Genomic DNA, 16,721 nt, shown 5'->3' on the forward strand with positions numbered 1-16,721 from the left:
TTAATATTATGGATGTGTTCACTGTTTGTTATAGGTAAAAAACTTAGTTTTATAAGTAGTTATAATTCTTGTAACAATTTAATACATTTAATATTATGGATGTGTTCACTGTTTGTTATAGGTAAAAAACTTAGTTTTATAAGTAGTTATAATTCTTGTAACTTAAATTTAGTTTGTATATACATTATTTACGACCAGTTTGGCCTAGTGGGTAGTGACCCTGCCTACGAAGCCGATGGTCCCGGGTTCAAATCCTGGTAAGGGCATTTATTGATGTGTGTGTGTGTGTGATGAGCATGGATATTTGTTCCTGAGTCATGGGTGTTTTCTATGCATTTAAGTATTTATAAATATTTATATATTATATATATCGTTGTCTAAGTACCCGCAACACAAGCCTTATAGAGCTTACTGTGGGACTTAGTCAATTTGTGTAATAATGTCCTATAATGTTTATTAGTTTATTTTTTATTTTATTTATTTGATAATATATATTTTTTAGTATTAAAATATTATTAATACAACAAAGTGGTATGTAAAATGAAAGGGTGCAAGCCACACTAAAAACAATAGGTAATTGACACATTTTTTTTTGTCCATCTGCACTGGCTAAAGCTCTAAAGCTATATGAGGGGGGCGAAGTGCGCCATGCCAAGTGCGTCTACCTCTAATATATCGAAAACTCCTATAAGCCTATAAGCAGTTTTCGATTAATTAAAGGTAGCCGCACTTAGACGGCATGCCGCACTTCCCCTCTACAGCGTGTATTTTTGATACGAACACATAAAATAAATAAATAAATATTATAGGACATTATTACACAAATTGACTAAGTCCCACAGTAAGCTCAATAAGGCTTGTGTTGAGGGTACTTAGACAACGATATATATAATATATAAATATTTATAAATGCTTAAATACATAGAAAACTCCCATATGTCATGATTTATTTTATGTTTACATTTAAGGTTGCAGTTAAATAATAATTATACCGTGACAACATTATTACGTTACCCCGATTAATACAGGGGTAGTTGGGAAAATAACATTATACTGTTGGCAACACGGTAGTTTTAGCAAGTGGTGGGGACACGGAAAATGTTGGACGAGTTTGTTCACTTGGGTCGAGGCCGTCAAAGAGGACGCATCGTAATGAACTGGTTAGGTCAGAGTACCTGCAAGTACCTCGATTGTTGTAGTACTAATAGTTTAGAGTAACCATGCGAGAAGAACCACTACACGTCATATTTTAAGATGTAATTAACACACTTTCATAAATTTTATAAAAAGTGAACGAGTTTTAATTTTTTCATACAAAATAATTCAGCAAGCAATGTATCACTACTTTGTTTTAACTCAAAACGTCTCATTAATGACATGAAATGACAATGAAAAAATAATAATGTATGGGTAAGCTCTGTTTTGTCGTTATTTATGTATATATTATAAGAAATATAAGTATGTATATTTATGTATGTATGTATTATGTATGTATGGTATGTTATTGTATTATATTTGGTTGTTGTCGTTAAAGTAGCACCGCCCACAATCTCTCTGTTTTGCCTAAAGGTTGACTGGTAGAGAATGCCTCATGGCATTAAGTCCGCCTTTTGTACTATAAGGTTTTCTTTTGTGCAATAAAGATTAAATAAATAAATAAATGACGCGACGTCACAAGTGATCATGGTGTACGAAATACATTGCCGCTCGAAAAAGATTCAAATATAAATTATGCTCTGACAGACGGCCCGATTCGAAGAATGATTATGACACGTTTAAGATCTTGGAAAGATCTTTGAGACATCGATAACTAAACGGCATGTCAAAATTAACGTTTATTTCGATTTCGCTGTGATCCCAATAAGATCTATCTACGATATTTCTAACGTCAAAGTGACAGTGGTTGCCTGAACCGAGCTGCTTCTGTCAATTAAACGACATACAAATGATATCTAAACCAGAACTTATTGTTATCGTATCTCATTCTTCGAATCGGGCCGAGTGAAGACTAAACTAAAAAAATCTTTCAGAATTCTTTTATAGCACTAAAACCTACGTCTAGTTTAAGTTTGAGGTTATATCAAAAATACACACTGTATACTGCCTTTTCATGAGTACACATGATTAACACAACACAGTTTTTTTTTTCTTAATTTATTAAAGTTCCAATTAGTTTTAAAAAAATTCGCAGAGTTTCATGTTTACTTACTGCTAAAGTTATGAATGGCTTAATAACAGCAAGGGTTCGGACTTATTAAACTAATTTATATAACAAAGTAAATATATGTTTACAAAATATAGTCGTAATTATTTGATATGACATAATTTATAACTTTTTTAATTGATTTAGAGTTAGATAGGTATAAATCTTGTATGTGTTTCGGAAGGCTATTTATTATTTTCGTAAGTATGAAATTATTAGTTCTCGTTCCATAAACATTATTATATGATGGTAGTATGAATCTAGGTGCATTAGGGATACTTCTTAATCTATTGTTTCTGTGATATGGGCGTGGGTAGGTACCCATTTTATTTCCTCAAATCCGTAAACTATCCTGACGTGTGATAGCCGCCTAATTGCCGATCGACTCTTTCAACAGTCACTGTGTGCGACCAATTTGTCCCCCGGATTCCGCAGCGTGTATACACGTCACTGCTACGGGACATTTGTCGTTGCGAAACGGCTTTATGGGCAGACGACGTGTATACAGCGTGTATTCGAATAGACCCACATATTCTGTATTCGTGTGTTCTGGGAGACATCGATTTTAACGATAAGACCGCCTGTTTTTGTTTGCATTTGAAAAAATCTTCATGTGTCATTTTATTAAAAATTATTGCAAAACGCTTTAAATTTTTTTTATAGGACATTTTTATACAAATTGACTAAAGTCCCACAGTAAGCTCTATAAGACTTGTGTTATGGGTACTAAACTATATAAATAATATATAAATATTTATAAACACTAAAATACCCATGATTCAGGAACAAATCCGTGCTCATCATACGAATAAATGCCCTTAGCAGGATTTTAACCCGGGACCATCGGCTTAATAGGCAGGCTCACTAGCCACTAGACCATACCGGTCGGCAAAATTTTATATTACTTATGAAAGAAAAAGAATATAAATAATAGTATTTAATGATTTAAAATTGTTACACATTTGTTTTTTAATTAAAAAACACGTCAAGATCGCTTATCTTGTATAAACTGTATTTGTATTTATCTGTATTTGTATTTATTTGTATTTTCCTTCCATTATGTGGTGCACAATAAAGAATATATTATTGTTATTCGAACCTCTAGCTTTCCACGGTCCTAATTACTAGACCAAATTGTCTCCAATGAAATATGAAGCCGGTGGTCCCGGGTTCAAATCTTGGTAAGTTATTTGTGTGATGAGCATAGATGTTTGTTACTGAGTATTGTATTTAAGTATTTATAAATATTTATATATCATATTTACCGTTGTAAACCACAACACAAACCTTTTGAACCTTACCGCGGAACTTAGTCAATTTGTGTAAGAATGTCCTTTAATATTTAAATTAAAATCAGTACTAGATGGAAAAGAGTTGATATTGTTTCGTTTCGTTTTATTTTAAAACTAGGGCTAAGTTGATCTTAGTAAGATTGTCCCCAAATATTTATTTATGGGCCTCATTAACCGTTTTTAATAAAATTATACATCTAGCCTCTTTAAAATTTGCAACGACTAAAATATACGTTTATTAAATTAGCGATTTCATAAAATATACACGCTGTATATGTGGAAAGAAATGTTTAATTGGCACACGTTTGTAGTTTTGATGTATTTATGTGTATTTATGGGTATTAAATACTCTTTTCGTATACGGCGGAGGTAAATGAGCGCACGAACTGATTAATGGCTACCCCAGCCAAGCAGTTAGGTATACAAACATTTTATTTATTTTGTAGATAATTTTATGAATCGAAAACTTTTTACATCGTATAAAAGCAAACTTGGATATATATATTTTAATGATGTAGGCAAACGAGCAGACGGATCACCTGATGGTAAGCGATTACCGCCGCCCATGGACACCCGCAATACTAGAGGAGTTGTAAGTGCGTTGCCGGCATTTAATTTGGGAGTACGCTCTTTTCTTGAAAGTTTAAAGGTCATTATAGGTCCGGACTACTTACTAAGGGCCCGATTCGAAGAATGATTAAGAGATGCTTAAGATCTTGGAAAGAGATTGAAAAAATCGATAACTAAACGATATGTCAAAATTTACGTTTATTTCGATTCCGCTGTGATCCCAATAAGATCTATCTACGATATTTCTAACGTCAAAGTGACATTGGTTGCCTGAATCGTACTGCTTCTGTCAATTATACGGCATACAAACGATATCTTATTAAGAACTTATCTAATCTTTTCCGTATTTCATTCTTCGAATAGGGCCGTTAATTACTAGAATGTATCTATTGCAATGTAAAAGCCAATGGCTAAGGTGAGGTCTACGTGTAAGGTCTACGCACGTAGCGACATTGTAGACCCTCTACGAGCGTCTACGTAACATGCGCTCAGCGAACGAATTAGAGATAAAATGATATCTACATTATGTCACAATGTACGTATGAATTGGCCTCTAATTAAAAAAAAAATAAATAAATATTATAGGACAGTCTGACACAAATTGACTAAGCCCCACAGTAATCTAAAGAAGGCTTGTGTTGTGGGTACTATGACACACCCATGACTCAGGAACAAATATCTGTGCTCATCACACAAATAAATGCCCTTACCGGGATTCGAGACCAGGACCACCGGCTTCACAGGCAGGGTCACTACCCACTCGGCCAGACCAGTTGTCATTTCGCACCCTAATTTGGTATTACTTGTAGTATAATATCGGCTCAATTCGATAAATATAGAATTAATATATAGATTAATTGTTTCAATACACTTAACAAAAGAAAAAATAATTCCAAAGAAATTGTAGCATATCCAATCATTCAAAACAATTAGGTATAAAAATAAAAGATAAAAAATCATGTATTCACGATGGCAACTTATACACAACAACATACATATCGTGTACCTATTAATAACACATAATAAATAATACATAAATAAATATTATAGGACATTATTACACAAATTGACTAAGTCCCACAGTAAGCTCAATAAGGCTTGTGTTGAGGGTACTTAGACAACGATATATATAATATATAAATATTTATAAATACTTAAATACATAGAAAACACCCATGACTCAGGAACAAATATCCATGCTCATCACACGAATAAATGCCCTTACCACCGGCTTCGTAGGCAGGGTCACTACCCACTAGGCCAGACCGGTCGTCAAGATGTAGTCTTGTGTCGCCGCCATTTAATGATGCTAAGAAATTAGTTACATGTCAAATTTAATCGCAATGAAGTCACCCGATTACGAGTACACATTACGACCTAAATACAATTATATTCCCAGCCTTTGCATAAGATTTATTCTCTATAACATAAAAAAATATGTAGGCATATAATATAGATATAACTGACAAGACCAAAACCGACAGTAGTAAATTTTATGAGGTTTTTTATTGCAGCATCGAATCTGCCACCAATATGCGGAAACACTAAATAAACGGGGGTAGTCTTACAGCGATGTCTGTATCGAATATAATAACCATTTTGTTCCATTTGGCGTTGAAACTCTAGGTCCATGGGGTCCCAGCGCGCACAGGTTTTTTGCAGAAATCGCGAAGCGTCTGGCTGTCGTAACTGGTGACCGAAGAGCTGGCGGCTTCCTCGCACAACGTATCAGGATTGCGATACAACGAGTAAACGCCGCCAGCATCCTTGGTACAATGCCTCAAGGGCTTATTTTAGATATAAGCTAGTTATATCATCTGTATACACCGTGTTTTTTTTGATTTGCGTTAATTTCGAGGGTGCATTCCTGAGCTTAAATTAAGTAACTTTCTCAAAGATACCGATATTCTAACTAACTCCATTTCGGTGATAATCAATCATAAATTTTTATATTATAAGGCCCTTACGAGCGTGTGCACTTGCCTTAGGGCCTGTTTACTTATTGATTAGTATTTAGTGCGGGTTCATACATTTGCTACTAAACGTACGTACTATCTCGGACGATCGATGTTAGAAATGACATTGATATGTCACAGTTTTCAATTGTTTGGTTGAGTTAAATGTAATGCCCGTGTTACAACAACGCTATATGCAACATTTAGTTACTTTTTATAAAAATAAAAATAGTAAAAAAAGAACAAAAAAAAATTTTTTTTTGAAAATTAACTATGCCATTTAGTTTCCTTAAACGTACTTACCGAAACCCCGGAGTTAACGCAATTCAATAAAAACACGGTGTATATCCATTATGTATATTGTTATTGTAAATAGAGAAGTTTTCTATAATATGTAGGTGAATTTAAGCATAGATTCAAGCTATTTTATGAGGTCGGCTGGAAGATATCCCTGATAGGGATAAGTTCGCCTTAATGTATCTCTCTACGTATCCGTCAGCATCTTCAGATTGATGCTGGTTATTAATTCATTTTAGTATTTGTAGAGTTACTGTACAGTCAAGTGCAAAATATGCATCGAAAGAATCGTCTCATAAATATGGTACTACGCTCTTATTACACTGGAATAAGATGCTATGGGACATATTTTTGAATAAGATGTGTACACCCATATTTTTATACTTGACTGTAATACCACTGTATATATCTATTAGGTAAATAAATATAATACACGTAATAAATAAATAGATATCATAAGGGCAATCTCAGTCAAATCGACCTACACATCTAGCAACGAATGATGGTCCATCTGACAGCTCATTTTTATATGAACTAGCTCACTTAAAATGTTAGGACACATTTTTCTAAGTCTAGCACAATAATTTATTTAGAAATATAACATTTAAGTAAGTAATAAAAGTAAGGTAGACCCATATTTCTGCAATTTTTTAAAAATATAACGCTACCAAAAATATGGGAAAAGACATAGGGACCGGACATTTGACGCGAGAGGTGTAAGTCCTACAGTAAGCTCCTGTACGAAGACAAAATAAATATCATATATTTATCATATATATTTGACGACCGGTTTGGTCTAGTGGATAGTGACCCTGCCTACAAAGCTGATGGTCCCGGGTTCAAATCCTGGTAAGGGCATTTATTCGTGTGGTGAGCATGAATATTTGTTCCTGAGTCATGGGTGTTTTCTATGTATTTAAGTATTTATAAATATTTATATTTTTTTTACAAGCATACGGCCCGCCTGATGGTAAGCAGCCTCCGTAGCCTATGTACGCCTGCAACTCCAGAGGAGTTACATGCGCGTTGCCGACCCTAAACCCGCCCCCCCTCGTTGAGCTCTGGCAACCTTACTCACCGGCAGGAACACAACACTATGAGTAGGGTCTAGTGTTATTTGGCTGCTGTTTTCTGTAAGGTGGAGGTACTTCCCCAGTTGGGCTCTGCTCTAGATCTGGAATGACATCCACTGGCTGTGCCCTACCACACAAAGCGGGATGACATTCACAATGCTCATACCTCTCTTTTGGACGTAGTTTAAGGACGTATCCGGGTCCGTTTGGATTGGAGTTCTATGAACGCTTCAACTGTTAATGACTATACTGCATTTGCATGATGGCGGCGCAGCAAACATTATTATAATAGTGTTGCGAAGTATGATTCTATTTTAGTTCCATTTCATTCAAGTTCTACGTAGGTACTGTTTAAGTGTTTAATTCTGTATAATTGTAAGGAAAATTCTAATTACTGTTCTTAGTTTTACAAAAAAAAAACTGAACACAGTGTGAACACAGTCACAAAGTGTAGTAACTGTTTCGACACCGTTACGACACATGTGACATTAAGTTACTACTTTGATGATTCTGCGACCGAAATGGTTATATGGGTCGTCTTTAGGAAATTTTTGACGTATCTTAAACTTCGAATCAGGCCGTTAGTCCATCAAACCGGATTAAAGTGACTAAAGGTATGGATCATGTCAATTAATTTTATTCACGGGTGACTTTTCGAACTTTAAGATACGTCAAAAATTTCCTAAAGATTTCAAAAATTTATTCTGCATGTAGGCCTCAAGGGCTCTTTTACAAGTCAATACAACATTTATAGTCACATCATATAGTGACATGAAAAATACATAACAATATTTATAAATACAGCAGCCAATACCTGGGTAAACATTACATTATAATAATCTTAAATAATTAATTAATACAATACAATAGAGATGTATAGTCTCTATGGTTAAAAAGTAGTAACTTAATGTCAGATGTGTCGTAACGGTGTCGAAACAGTTACTACACTTTGTGACTGTGTTCACACTGTGTTCAGTTTTTTTTTAAACTAAGAACAGTAATTAGAATTTGGCTCTTTAGCCACTCAACACACACCTGACCAAGACGATCGTTAATAAAAAATGGCAATCGAAACTTCATAGCATCTGCCATCAAGATTTTTTTTTGTTTCACATTTGTCGATGTCGACTATTATACTAGTTATTAATTATTTTTCAAGTCAAGATTGATGCATTTTATTGTATTGATTGTATTTTAAGGACCGTACACACTGTGCTTCTTGTGGCTTCAGTACCCCTAGTGTAAATAAATTCGATTTCGATTTTAGTTTCGCGTTTGCGTTTAGTCTCATTTTGTATTGGATTTCGAAAGAGCGCGCCAAGCGGGACGTTTTGGAAACTCAAAATCCTATACAAAATGAGACTTAACGCAAACGCGTTCGTCACGTTATGATGTCGATCAAATTTACACTAGGGGTACTGATATAAGAATAAAAATAAGAATTGTAGTTTAAAAGAAAAAACCTTATTAACATTTAAAAGATATCCTGTGGCTGCACACTAGGGCTATATAAATGATGCATGTTCAGATATTATTTTTTCAAAAGTGTTGAATATCTTTACACAAATTAACAAAAAATAAAACCGACTTCAAATATTACCAAAAGCGCCATACGTGTACCTATAACATTTGAAGAGTTCCCTCCATTTCTCCAAGATCCCATCATCAGACCCCGACTTGGTGCACAAGGGACCATCTCGGGGTTATACCCGTTAGATTAAGAAAAAAATTTGAAAATCGGTTCACGATTCTCGGAGATATCGAACAACATACATAGAAAAAAAAACAGTCGAATTTAGAACCTCCTCCTTTTTTGACGTCGGTTAAAAATCTATGTAAAAAAGCAAATTAGGTGTTATAATTTAAAAAAATCTGTTGACACTAGTAGAGTAGAAAATTGAATTATATTTATGCACTTGAATCTTTCAGTTGTAAAATAAGAATTTGAAAAATGATGCAATAGGACCGAAATTAATCCATTGTAATCATGTAAATAAATGAAATATATAAGTGTTAGGTATCACTTGAATAACTATTTATTTGTATTAATGTACAATTGTGCATATACCTATTGTGTTAGAAAAATGTTTGCTTAAACTTTTGTGTGCAAATTGAAATAAAATCGTTAAATAGTCTTAATGTTAAAGAAAGTTATGTTATTCTGTTGAAGTATGAATAAAAAAGTTTATGCTAAGTAATAAAAGTTACCATGTATGTACCCAAAACCATTTTAAGTTATAAATTGAGATGTAACCTCAGAGTTGCTTCATATTTTATTTGAAGGCCGTTCAAACTATTTGTCTCAAATGTTGATGATGAACTCTTTAAGTTTCAGTAAACGATTTGATAATGACTATTAGGTCTACAAATATCCTAAATGTGTAACAGTTCCAGTTGAATTCCAAGTTTTCATTCATTAACCTACAAAACATGTGCGTCAAATCCCAAGAAAGTTGCACTGAAATCAAATTTCCCGGTGCAAAAAAGTTGCGACGAAACTTTTCTTTCTCTCAACCGCTCAGCGTAACGATTCGAATCACAATTATTTAAGCGTCGTCCAAACTCACGGTTCCAGCCAGCACATCCAAGCTTCTTTAACCTTGTTTTATTCTGGTTTTTATTTTTAATTTCACTGTAACACAGGCACGACCGAATGGGAGAATAGCGCGCTGCGACTGGCGGCGGAGCGCGCACCCGACTGGTTCGCAGTCCGACTAAAAATAACGCCTGCAACGTCCATCGGTCGGTTACTACTGGTTCAACTGTTTAATGTTTATATTTGGTACGAAAAAACTGATTACAACCGTTTTATGTAGTCGGTGTGGCAACCGTGTTGAAAATTGGGTTTATCATATTGTAACTGGATTAGTATGAAGTTTGGAAAATTAACTCGCTCGGGTGTCGGCGTGAACGTTGCGACAAGTAGCGGTGAAAGCGTTGTCATGAAAGCGATCATAATTATTGTCGAATTTAGCTTTTGGAACTAACAAAAGTTTGCCGATCTTATGGTTACTTTGTACAAAAACGGCCGTTAATCGTCTTAAGTCATTACGATGTAAAGTTGTAAATATTATAAGCTGTTATTGCTGCTTAAAAGTGAAAAAAAAAAGAAAAAAAAAAGTGAAATGTTTATTATCACAAGCCTATATACTATTTAGAATTTCGTGACATACTACCCAGTATGTAGGTATCTAGGTTTCATTGTAACATTTTTTTTTCCAAGCTACTAAATGCCACGGGGGCCCATTTTAGATTTAGATTTTTAGTTTTATATAGTAGTTTAGTTAATTGTATTACTTATATATATATATATATATATATATTTTTTTTCCATAAAATAAGTCAGTCACTTTTTTTTTATTAAGTTGTCTATAAAATTGTATATGTTATTCCAATAAAAACCAAGTTTAAAGCTAGTAAATAGGGGTCATATTCAAGATAAGTTTCAAGTCACTGATGATAGGTACCAGTCGGGGCTCGAACCAAGACCTTGCTCGCTGAAATTTGAAAGCTGTACCGCACGAGAGCACGCATTTCGCTTGGCTGTTAGTGCTAGAATTAAAAAAATATATATATTACCTTTGTAAGGTACCTGCGTCATAAAAGGCCCGGTACTTTAGGTTGACTACCTTCATAATTTTATACTTTTAATATAATTTTGGATGGGTTCAAACTTTGCTTATTTATTTAGTATACATTTTATTTTGAAACTTTGAGAGACTTTACACCTCCAATTTTTATTAGTATTAGTACTCTGACATTGGGGACCTTTTACATCTCCAGATTTAATGTGTTTTTAACCATAGAGACTATACATCTCTATTGTATTGTAGTAATTATTTATTTTAAGATTATTATAATGTAATGTTTACCCAGGTATTGGCTGTTGTATTTATAAATGTTGTTATGTATTTTTCATGTCACTATATGATGTTACTATAAATGTTGTATTGACTTGTAAAAGAGCCCTTGAGGCCTACTTGCAGAATAAATTTTTGAATTTTGAATTTTGCTTCTATGTTCGCTAGTACCATAACCAAAACTGCAATTAAATATACTTAATAAAAATAAAACAAACCTACCTTAATCTTTATTTACATAATAGATAGATACAGAGGTATTAATATATCTAGCTTAAATCTAAAATAGGCCCTTGAGGCATTGTCAGACGCTGGAGGCATTTCCTCGTCGTATCACAATGCTGATACGTTGTGCGAACCCGCCAGCTCTTCGGTCACCCGTTACGTCAACCAGAAGAAGAAGAAGAATTGGCCACCACATCTATAGCAGATGATTGTTGCAGCGTCGGGTAAAATCAGGTGTTGCGGGGAGGTTGATTGCAACGTCTGCGATGACTGAAGAGTCCAATACCAGAGCGGCATCTTCTGCCACAGCAATCACAAACATAACGAGAGTCCAAGGGAGGAGGTCTAGCAGCGCGGAGTCTTTTCTGCCTAAGGTTCTCTAACCAGTCCTTGTCATGCTTGTCTACACCCGCTTTGAGATCTCGACGCCACTCTGGCCTCATTTCAGCCTGAGATTCCCAATTGTGAGGATGAATATCGAAGCAGATCAAGTCCCTCTTGCAACAGTCCTTGAATCTAAGCTTAGGGCGTCCAACCGGCCTCCTAGCGTTTGCGATTTGGCCCAACATGACTTGACGTGGGAGTCTAGAAGCGTCCATTCTATGTACATGGCCAAGCCAGGTGAGCCTTCTTTGCTTTAGGGTCAACCAGACGCTTCGTGATTTCTGCAAAAAAACTTGTGCGCGATGAGACTACATGAACCTAGAGTTTAAAATTAGTTTAGAGACTTACATAAGTAACAACGGACCTTCTTTGCCGCACGCACCTTATTGTTGATCTAATACATACTCCTAAAATGACTAACCCTTTGCAGTAGGGCTATGATGGTCGACTATATCATTTGTCACCATTCCTGTCACGTTCTAACATATATAAGCGCGAAAGTGACGGACATAGTGACAAATGAAGCCATGCTGCCACTAGGGATTGCAAACCGGATTGGTTTTCAATCCGGCCGGATCCGGCCGGATTTTGGCCGTAGTCCGGCCGGATCCGGCCGGACCGGATCCGGTTTGGTATAGGGATATAAAAGTTAATTTAATGACATATTTTTCTAGTTTTTTGCGTAATACGTATTCCTAAATCTATAATTTGAAGTTAATAAATAACTTCTTAACAATAAAATAGAACTTGGTAGTAAAAAGTGTCACAATGTCAATATCATTTAGAATACAAAATTTTTAAATTGGTAATTTATTATATTTAACCATTCAAAAGTGCTCAAATTTTCGTTTACAATTATAAATTTGCTTAGTTTCCAAAGCCTGATGACCCATCATCATGTGGGGTGGGAATTGGAGCTCCTTGAAAGGACAAGTTTTCGTAACTGTTATTTGATTGAATTCTTTGTAGAGTCTGTTCGGAAAGAGAAGAGTCTTGGAATGTATTGGGCCCCATACATTCCACGACTCTTCTCTTTCCTCACAAACTCTAACGTTGACATCCATTCTAGCATAGAGAAATAAGAATTACATAGATTGCACACTCCATACATCAGTTTTGGTACCAAAACGCTTATTATTTTCGTAGTCGACATCTAGCATCGAGTAGCGGAACTCTCAGGACTGCTACTCGACAATAGATATCGCGGCAAACAAAAAGTCTAATGCTGAACGATTTTCCGCTAATATTATAACCAGAGTAACCGGAACTCTATTTTCAACTCCTACGCTTACTATTATTTATTACTTTTAACCAATTATGATATTAAATGCGCTCTAGTATTATCTTGCTCTAATTTATTTGTCCGAAAAAGTAGTAGACTGTATGACTTAAAAAAATTGTACTTTTTTTAATTTATGGAAAAGTATATTGGTCAAATTATAAGGAACAATACACGACACGACGATCTCATGCGAAAAATAATAGAATGTAGGATTGAAAACCATCGCGGAAAGGGAAAGTTACATAGATCAAATAAAGAATTGGCTGGACGTAGAGTAGCATATACCAGGAGATGAAGGAAATTGCATAAGATTAGATGAAATTGTAAAGACAAAAGATTCTCTCTTAAATTTGAATAGAAAAGAATCTATATCTTATCATATATATACATATATCGGAGAAAACTAAAGATTATCAATATTATCATATTTTCTTCATTCACACATATTGATGAGCCCAACTGTAGTCGGTTAATCTCCTATTACAACATTATGACACGACATGAACCTTCTCTTTAGCATAAATTACAAATGCCTTCCATGGCATCTCCATCCTTTCATTTTTCCTTCTATTACAGTATTTATGTAATCCTCATATCGTGCCACCAACATGAAAGAAGAAGAAATCCTCTTCTGTTCCCAGTCATCGTCATAATAAATATATTTTTATCTTAATAAATTTAAACTTTTTCATTCGTTTTGTTCTGTTCTACTTCATACCTCGTATCCGTTGCCTTTTCTTCATCTGAAACGCACAGCGCGTGCTGTATTTAGGCGTTTTTTATTATACCGGATCCGGTCCGGATCCGGTGATTTTTACCGGATCCGGTAGCTCCTGAAAAGTGCCGGATCCGGCCGGATTACCGGATCCGCCGGACCGGATTGCAATCCCTAGCTGCCACGGCTGGACTGCGTATTTTCTAAATTTTACGGTCACTTAGAAGTGGTTTGTCAAAAAGTTCCCTTTTACCACTGAATCTTTTTTGGTGTACGAGTGACGTCGCAGCTTAATCCTCAATGTAAATGAGGGGTGTTCGTATTTACGTCTAAATTATACGATTCTTTCCTTAATCGATCTGCTATGAGGAAAGTAATATTTATCGAATATCTCTAAAGGAAGTACCAAGGATGTCAAGCAGTCAAAGCAGCCGTGGCAAAAAGTTGAGATAATGCAAGGAAGATGATTGTGAACTAAAGGTCACTAATTTTTAGATCGATTTTCATATGATCACTACAGGATGGCTATTTAATATGATGATGATGTATATTTTTCTTAATTAGATACCCGTTTTTTAACAAAATATCATAAAACCACAATAATTTTACTGACACAAAGCGTATTATCGATACTCAAGAAAACTCTGGAGTTTCAGGAGTGCATAGGCTACGGAGACTGATTTCCATCAGGCGGGCCGTATGCCTATTTGCCAAGGACGTAGTATATAAAAAAAACGAAACACATATATTTAATACAAATAAAGATATCTCTGTAATACCAAATTTCATCCAAAACTCAATACTAAAATTTTTATTGCAAATTCACAAAGTGGTTGCACAGGTGGTAAACTTATAAGCTAGGTCATTGTGAACCCTGTTGAGCACTGCAATATTATTATTTACAATTCCAAGGAGAGGAGAATTTTTGTGTATCTCGGCTAAGAAACAAAATATCCAACCCTACAAGCACTTACATGGGTAAAAGTACTAGATTGACATCACATCTTCAACGTAAATGCAGGCCCGTAAATAAAAGATGTCTCTCTGCGCTACCTTTAATATATTCCCTATTTGTATTCCACCAATAGTTATGGATTGTATTCCCAATATTTAGATGAAGCATCGTTCAAATTGACGACTCTGCATATTTATTCTCACCACCTATATTCTTTTACTTAACTGATGGTTCAAAAATTACAATCAAAAGTAAGCCTTATTTATTGAGTATAGAACACATGATTGAAATGCTGCGTGTGGTCGCTAAATCGCTTCTGGGCTAAAAGATTACTTTATTCTTTGAAATCAGTGGGTAAAACTGCAAAAAAATATTTAAGTATTTTAATGTAATTATGAAAAGTGACATGTAATATGAATTATTATAAATATACGAATATGAATACATTAAGGTAAAGAATAGATAAAAGTACCCCGCAGCAAACATAGGGAAAAAGTGGTTACAGTGAAGATTCAAGTCTCCTGCCCGCGTAGCCAACGTGCCAATAGTAAACGTTCCGTAGCGTATCGTAGTAATCTCTCTCTATCACTCTTCCAAATTAGTGCGACAGTGGCAGTTGCGTTTCGTTTGCTACGGAGCGTTAACGATTGGCACGTTGGCTACAGACCTACATTATTTTAACACTGATTAACAACATACTGACGGTTCAAAAATGACAATCAAAAGTCAGTCTTATTTATTGATCATAGAATAGATGATTGAATTGCGTCGTTTGTGGTCGCTAAATCACCACTGGGTAATTCCACGAGACTGTAACGCCAGTTACCAATTCTTTCGTGTGTTCTTACCAGGGATCGGAACCGGTTTTTTGCAAAAACATCGAAATAACCATATATTTCGGTTTATTTTATACTTAAAATGTAGGACTCAGTTGGGTTGGAAAACATTTCCCGATTAGGAATGAAATAATTAACAAAGAACGAAAAAATACCGTTTTCGTTCCCATACAAAAAATACCGGTTTCCGATCCCTGGTTCTTACATTAATTAAGCAAATCTAAGTGTCTGGCGTAGCCCTACAGGTAGATATCTGGATACTTAAATTTGCTTAATTCATGTAACAACACGCGAAAGAATTGGTAACTGACGTTACAGTCTCGTGGAACTACCCCTCTAGGCTTTTTGTATTCTTTGAAATCAGTGGGTAAAACTGCATTTTACTCTTTAGGTAAAGAATAGATGAAATTTGAACGTAATGGACTTCAATAATCTTAACTTTTAAAAATTGTATAAAGAAAGAGCGTACCGCCAGGAAATTAGAGGAAAAAGATATGGCGCAACACGCGAGATTGGCGACGGAAGATATGGCCGTCGCGCGGGTTTTTCCCTTTTATTTCAATTACTTTGAAAATATTACTTTTTGTGTAAATTTAGAATTAGCGATATACAAATTTGTTACACTGCGAAGAGAATCAGCAGATACAACTGTTTTCGTTATTTTTAACGGTTTTTTGTTAGAGTTTTCCCTTGAAAATATAGTCTAGTTTCTTCTTAGTTTTAAGAGCGCTGGTGGCCTAGCGGTAAGAGCGTGCGACTTGCAAACCGCTGATCGCAGGTTCAAACCCCGGCTCGTACCAATGAGTTTTTCGGAACTTATGTACGAATCATTTGATATTTACCAGTCGCTTTTCGGTGAAGGAAAACATCGTGAGGAAACCGGATTAATCCCAACAAGGCCTAGTTTACCCTCTGGGTTGGAAGGTCAGATATTTAGATTATAGGACATTATTACACAAATTGAAGTCCCACAGTAAGCTCAATAAAGGCTTGTATTGAGGGTACTTAGACAACGATATATATAATATATAAATACTTAAATACATAGAAAACACCCATGACTCAGGAACAAAT

The 16,721-nt window shown here is 35.1% G+C and overlaps 1 protein-coding gene across 9 annotated transcripts in view; it reads right to left on the reverse strand.

Annotated features, from left to right (window-relative positions):
* Nucleotides 1-16,721, reverse strand: part of LOC133528976 (innexin shaking-B-like) — a 152,422-nt gene that overhangs the window by 109,412 nt on the left and 26,289 nt on the right. For 3 of the 9 annotated variants that reach the window (XM_061866546.1, XM_061866530.1, XM_061866520.1), the window contains exon 1: nt 9,958-10,665. The exons of 1 other annotated variant lie outside the window; for it this stretch is intronic. The gene's annotated coding sequence lies outside the window, so the exon portion shown is untranslated. Of the gene's footprint in view, nt 1-9,957; nt 10,668-16,721 lie in introns of those variants that run through there. 5 more of the 9 variants (XM_061866565.1, XM_061866538.1, XM_061866598.1 and 2 more) reach the window with 4 other exon arrangements.

Source organism: Cydia pomonella, chromosome 1 (assembly GCF_033807575.1).
Source record: "Cydia pomonella isolate Wapato2018A chromosome 1, ilCydPomo1, whole genome shotgun sequence".
NCBI classification, from domain to species: domain Eukaryota; kingdom Metazoa; phylum Arthropoda; class Insecta; order Lepidoptera; family Tortricidae; genus Cydia; species Cydia pomonella.